Raw genomic sequence first — 6,621 nt, 5'->3', positions numbered from 1 at the left:
TTATTTTTTTTTTTTTTGAGATGGAGTTTCGCTCTGTTGCCCAGGCTGGAGCACAGTGGCGCAATCTCGGGTCACTGCAGCCTCCAATTCCCAGGTTCAAGCAATTCTCCTGCCTCAGCCTCCCAAGTAGCTGGGATTACAGGTGCGTGCCACCATGCCCAGCTAATTCTTGTATTTTTAGTACAAATGGGGTTTCATCATGTTTGCCAGGCTGGTCTTGAACTCCTGACCTCAGGTGGTCCACCTGCCTCAGCCTCCCAGAGTGCTGGGATTACAGGCATAAACCACTGCTCCCGGCCTAACTCACCATATCTTAACCAATGCGTTTCCAGTCCCCAGGGAGCTAAAACCCCAGCCGGGGCAGATGATGTGGCAGCACGAGTCAGAAAGATGTGGTGGACGGGTCTGGACTGCCGGGAAGGACAGCAAGGAGGGGTGGGAGGAGCAGCAGAACGGCCGCAAGCTCCGGGGAGACAGCAGGATGTGAGGCCCCCACAAGTCCAGGGGATGGGGGTTCCTCTCTGAGGATGGGGTGCACACTGCCCAGAGGTGGGGTGGGGTTCCAGTAGTGGCGGGACAGACGGGGACAGGGAGAGGCTGTGGGGAGCCAGGCATGAAGAGGGCAGGCCTGCAGCAGGGATGGAAGGAAGGGAGGTGGGATCAGCACCATCCTGGCTCCCTGCCCCCACTGCCAGCCCCCCCATTCTTCTTCTCTGTCCTTCACTAAGAGAACATCAAAAACTGTCCCCTACCACGAGCCCTCTCCCAGGACCCCCACAGCCCCCAGATCAGGTGATGGAGGCCCCGGAGTGCAGCGTGAGACCACTGGGAGAAGCCACCTCTTGTGACCCAGCATCACCACTCGCCTCTACCAGAGGAGGACGCGGTGACTGCAGGGGCCACCCCTGCCCCTGTACCACTTCAACCCCCAGGGCCAGCGCCAAGGAGGGCTCTCTACCCCACATCCCTCCCAGCTGTGTGGTGAGGCGGCTGCTGGAGAATGGTGGGGACCTTCCCCCCGTGGCCCTGCAAACTCTAAGATCACACTTGGAGGGAGGTCCCAGGTGGGGACATGGTACACAGCACAGGCTCCCAAGGCCTGGTCCCAAGACCACTGAATGCAGAAAGAAAAGGTGTTTCAACAAACAGTGCTGGGACAACTGGATATCCACAAGCATACAAAGGAAGGTGAGCCCCACCACCCACCATGAGGACCAGAGGAGGGCAAGGCCCCACACCTCTGGGCCTCAGTTTCCTCATCTGTAAAGGGGGCTCTCCATGTTAACACCCTCCTCATGGGGTCTTCGGGAAGCTCAATGAGGTCCCCTAAGTCGTAGCTGTCACCATCCTGTCACTCAGGAGGCTCGCTCAGCCACAGACCAGCAAGTCCAATAACACGGCAGGTCACAGAGGCCATGGAGGAACAGGTGCCCACACTGATCTATACCCCAGTAGCCTGGCAGCACCGCTGGGAAGGACAGTTCTTTCAAAAGCACCTGACCCCTCCTGCCAGCTGCCCCAGGCATCTGTGTTCTCCACGCTTGTCCCACCTGGCCACCAACACCTCTCTACAGGCCGCTCCTGTAGCCTCAGATATCATGGGGCGACAGAAGTCCACCACCAACTCCACACACAGCCACAGGGTGGGCTGCACAGACACGTCTCCAAGCTTTGTGCTGGATCCCTGGGTCTGGACAGGACCCCCAGCAGCTATCTGCCAGGTGACGGCCGCAGGACAGGCCAGCACACACGGAGCGCGCAGAAAAAGAAGACACTGCACGGGTACCTCTAGAAGAGTTACCAGTTTCAGGGGGTGGGAGACTAAAACCTGGTGGAAGTGGCGGAATGTGCAGGGGGTGACCAGTTTGTCTCACTTTGCCTGGGACGTTCCTGGTTCCGGCACCAAAGCCCTGCGTCTGTCCCCCATTTGCATGTCTCTGGGGTCAGACTAAGGGCTGTAATCTGAGGGCTGCCTGGACAGAAGGGAGTGTCTTCCAGAGGGGAGCAGGGGTGGCCTCTGCCCAACACCCAGGGGCACTGCCTACCTGTGGCCACTAAAATATAACCGCCTTCCTGACCCTCTGCGGGTGACTTCTCACGCTCACCGCACAGGGTGACGTGAGAAGGGGACTCCCAGGGAGCACAGCGCCGTGGCGGATCTCACGGCCAAGCGGTCCTCAACTACATGAAACTGGGGATGTGAAATGCACATGGCAGCACATGTGCACACCGGGTCACAGGGACCGGCTGTCTCCAGACACTGCCGAGCGCCCCTGGGCAACATGCCCAGCTGAGGGCACTGCTCTAGGAAGCTGCCAGGCTGGGGTGGGCCTGGACCCGTGGGCCTGTGACGATCCATCTCTGGATCATGGGTAGAGGTGGATGAGCCCAGGGGGCAGCAAGGGCTGAGAAGGGTCAAGGAGCTGGCGGGATGGGCGATGAGAACAGGCCCACTGCGGGCCATGCACTCCAGGTCGGGTAAGGAGGGAGCACGGGCCTGTGGCAGGGCAAGGGTGAGACTGTGGGAGCTGGGCACGCGAATGGTGGAAAGTGCCAGGGGCTGGCGTGTGGAAATGGCGAGACTGTTGCACTGGAGGGGTTCCCACGAGTCTCTTTCCCCCAGAAGAAAAGGACTTAGGAGAATCCTTAACCTCATCCCCAAGTCTCTGCCAGCGCACCCGCCCTCTAGGACACAGGCCATCCACCACCCCAGCCATCCCCAGTGCCAGCATTACTGCCACGTATTAACTTCAAACAAGCATTTGTGTACCAAAGTACACAGAAAAATGCACAAACCCTAAAAAGTCATACCAAACAGGATGCAGAGGGGAGCCAGATGTGCCCAGGCAGGAGACAGAGCATTCTCACACGGCTGAGCATCTGACTGTGGCCAACAACCAGGGGCAGACCTGCTGTGGAGAGATGAGGAAAAACACACACTCAGGCATATACGGAGCCTGTGTGGGGAACAGAGGGGGTTTCCCAAGGCAGTGGAGTAAGCAGGGACCTTTTTTTCAGACGAAGTCTCGCCCTGTCGCCCAGGCTGGAGTGCAGTGGCATGATCTCAGCTCACTGCAACCTCTGCCTCCCGGGTTCAAGCAATTCTCCTAACTCAGCCTCCCAAGTAGCTGGGATTACAGGCACCCACCACCACACCCAACTAATTTTTGTATTTTAGTAGAGATGGGGTTTTACCATATTGTCCAGGCTGGTCTCAAACTCCTGACTTCTAGGGATCCGCCCAGCTCAGCCTCCCAAAGTGCTGGGATTACAGGTGTGAGCCACTGCACCTGGCCAAGCAGGGGTTTTTTTTTTTTTTTTTTTTGGAGACAGAGTCTTGCTCTTGTTGCCCAGGCTGGAGTACAAGGGTACAATCTCGGCTCACCACAACCTCCACCTCCCGGATTCAAGAGACCCTACTGCCTCAGCCTCCTGAGAAGCTGGGATTACAGGCATGCACTACCACACCCAGCTAATTTTGTATTTTCAGTAGAGACAGGGTTTCTCCATGTTGGTCAGGCTGGTCTTGAACTCCCGACCTCAAGTGATTGGCCCATCCCAGCCCAAAGTGCTGAGACTACAGGCGTGAGCCACCACGCCCGGCCCAAGCAGGGATTTTTTAATCAATGGAGCTGGGACAACGGAGTAGCCATTTAGAAAACAATAAAGTGAGGTCCCCACCTCGCACCATCTGTGAGAATGAACAGCGGTGGGATCAGAACGTGAGTGTAAAGGAGGAATCATACGAGAGCCAGAAAAAAACGAGCCAAACTCCTCTCCAGCCCCAGAGACGGAAAGGGCTTTCCAACCACAGCTCTAATCGAGAGGCAAAGAAAATAGACTCAGAAATGTGACTTTTGAGACAAGGTCTCGCTCTGTCACTCAGGCTGGCGTACAGTGGTGTGATCCCAGCTCACAGCAGCCTTGAACTCCTGGGCTAAGCAGTCCTCCCACCTCAGCTTCCTGAGTAGGTGGGACCACAGGCGTACACCACCGTGTCTGGCTAACTTTTTTTCTTCTTTGTAGAGATGGGGGTCTCACCATGTTGCCCAGGCTGGCCTCAAACTCCTGGACTCACGTGATCCTCCCACAGTCCTGGGACTACAGGTGTGAGCCACCGTGCCTGGCTTTTTTTTTTTTTAATTAGCCAGGTGTGGTGGCTCACACCTGTAATTCCAGCTGCTTGGGAGGTCAAGGCAGGAAGACTGCTTGAGCCCAGGAGTTTGAGACCAGCCTGGGCAACATAGTAAGACCTCGTCTTGAAAGAAAGAGAAAAAAGAAAAAGAAAGAAAATGAAAAAAAAGAAAGAAGAAAGGAAATAAAGGAAAGGAAAGGAGACGGAAAGGACAGAGAAAGGACAGAGAAAGGACAGAGGACAGAGAAAGGAAAGGAGAGAGAAAGTGGAGAGAAAGGACAGGAAAGGAAAAAGAAAAAAAAAATTCTGCAGGGCAAAAGAAAACCAAACACCAATAACAAAGTCAAAAGGCAATCCAGAGACTGAGGGAAAATATTTGTACTGGGCAACGTGGCTCACACCTCTAATCCCAGCACTTTGGGAGGCCAAGGCGGGTGAATCACCTGAGGTCAGGATTTCGAGACCAGCCTGGCTAACATGGCGAAACCCCATCTCTACTAAAAATACAAAAATTATCTGGGCGTGGTGGCTCATGCCTGCAGTCCCAGCTACTCAGGAGACTGAGGCAGGAGAATCGCTTGAACCTGGGAGGCGGAGGTTGCAATGAGCCGAGATTGTGCCACTGTACTCCAGCCTGGGCAACAGAGCAAGACTCAGTCTCCAAAAATAAATAAACAAACAAACAACAACAAAAAAAGACAAAGAAAATACTCGCAATACATAAATACACACCACAGAGGTTCACATATTGGAGTTTCAAGTTAGGAGGAAAAGGCCAAATATCCAACAGAAAAAAGTAAGTGAAAAGCATGAAGAGACAGTTAACAGAAAAGATGAAAAACAGCTTTAATCACAAGATGTTCATCACCACTCATAACTACAGGAACAATCATTAAAACTCCATGGAGCTCCCATTTCTCAGCACTGGGATTGGCAAGTATTTTAGACACAGAACAGCACACCCTGCTGGCGAGGCAGGGGAACCAGGCCCTCCCAGACCACACAGTGGTGTTTAGCAAAAGTTAACACAATATGTCTGCACTTCTGACCCAGCAAGCACACTTGTGGAAATCTCCCATGAAGATATCCTTCCACCAATGTGAAAATCCATATACACCAGGTTGCACACGGCAGCACAGTTCGCCACCATAAGAGCCTGGAAACAATCCTGGGATTGACCAATCTCCAACAAGCCCTGGTTCTGTTTGTGGAGAATGCCACTTAGAAACCAAGATCCAGGTGCTTTCCTGATGGAGGCATTTAGCCTCCATCAGGAAAGACACTGGGTGGACTTCACTGTATCCATGCAGGGAACACTATGCAGCCGTGCAGAGGAGCCGGGAAGAGTTCCCTGGCTGATGAAGTGGTTTCCAGGACACACAGCTAAGTGAACAGAGCACAGTGACACTTTCACATGGGAAAGAAGAGGTTATAAGGCCAGACGCTGGGGCTCACACCTGTAATCCCAGCACTTTGGGAGCCCACTTGAGCCCAGGAGTTTGAGACCAGCCTGGGCAACACAGCAAGACACGGTATTTCTCTACAAAAACATACAAAAATTAGCTGGGCATGGTGGCACACGCCTGTGGTCTCAGCTAACTCAGGAGGCCGAGGTGGGAGGATCACTTGAACCCAGGAGGTGAAGGCTGCAATGAGCCGTGATTACACCACTGCAGTCCAGCCTGTGCAACAGAGAAAGACTCTGTCTCAAAAAGAAGGAGGAGGAGGAGGAGGAAGGAAGGAAGAAGGAAGAAGGAAGAAGAAAGAAGAAGAAATTTTAAAAATACACATCTGCTTCTTTGAGGTGCCCTGAAAGGCTGAGCCAGAGACTAATGAGATTCCTTTCCTGCAGGGGGTAGGCAGGAATGGGGAGGAGGAAGGGGGTTGATGACACTTCTCCGCCCACGCCTTTTTGTGCAGTCCTGGCTTTGGAACCATGCTAATGTTCTACACACTAAATCAAGTATGTTGAATCAAGGAATCAATCAATAGGCAACTAAAATTAGCAAGAGTTGAGGAGGAAAATCCTTGTCCACAACACAAACAAAAACAAGTAAACCAAACCTTATTTCAAGCAAACGATACAACCACAGTAAAGAAGGGGGAAAAAATGGGAGAACTAATCCATGTAAACTTTTAAATACAGTTTGGGACTGTACATCTTTGAGATAAAGATAAAAGAAATATTGGCTCCTACACTGGAAGCTGCTTTTGTGGTAGGCAGTGGGTGGATTCTCACTGTCAGGCAAGGGAGTTACAAATAAGGATGGGGAAAGACAGCAAGGGACCCTGGGTGTGGGGCTGGAACTAGAGGTTTCAGTGTGAACTCATGGGCATTAATGGGGAGGGATGGATGGATGGATGAATAAATGGATGGATGGATGGATAGGTAAATGAATAGATGGATGGTTGGATGGATGGATAGATGAATGGGTGGATGGATGGGTGGTGGGTGGATTGATGGATGGATGGATGGACAGACAGAT

General features: G+C 52.9%; 1 protein-coding gene across 1 annotated transcript in view; it reads right to left on the bottom strand.

The window, feature by feature from the left end:
• Nucleotides 1-5,839, bottom strand: part of KDM4B (lysine (K)-specific demethylase 4B) — a 154,491-nt gene extending 148,652 nt beyond the window's left edge. The window contains exon 1 of the mRNA XM_011943480.1: nt 5,719-5,839. The gene's annotated coding sequence lies outside the window, so the exon portion shown is untranslated. The remainder of the gene's footprint in view (nt 1-5,718) is intronic.
• Nucleotides 5,840-6,621: the final 782 nt, after the last annotated feature.

Source organism: Colobus angolensis, unplaced genomic scaffold, assembly GCF_000951035.1.
Source record: "Colobus angolensis palliatus isolate OR3802 unplaced genomic scaffold, Cang.pa_1.0 Scaffold22, whole genome shotgun sequence".
In the NCBI taxonomy this organism is placed as follows: Eukaryota; Metazoa; Chordata; class Mammalia; order Primates; family Cercopithecidae; genus Colobus; species Colobus angolensis.
Note: the sequence above shows the minus strand (reverse complement) of the source record. Positions and strands in the feature narration are given on the sequence as shown.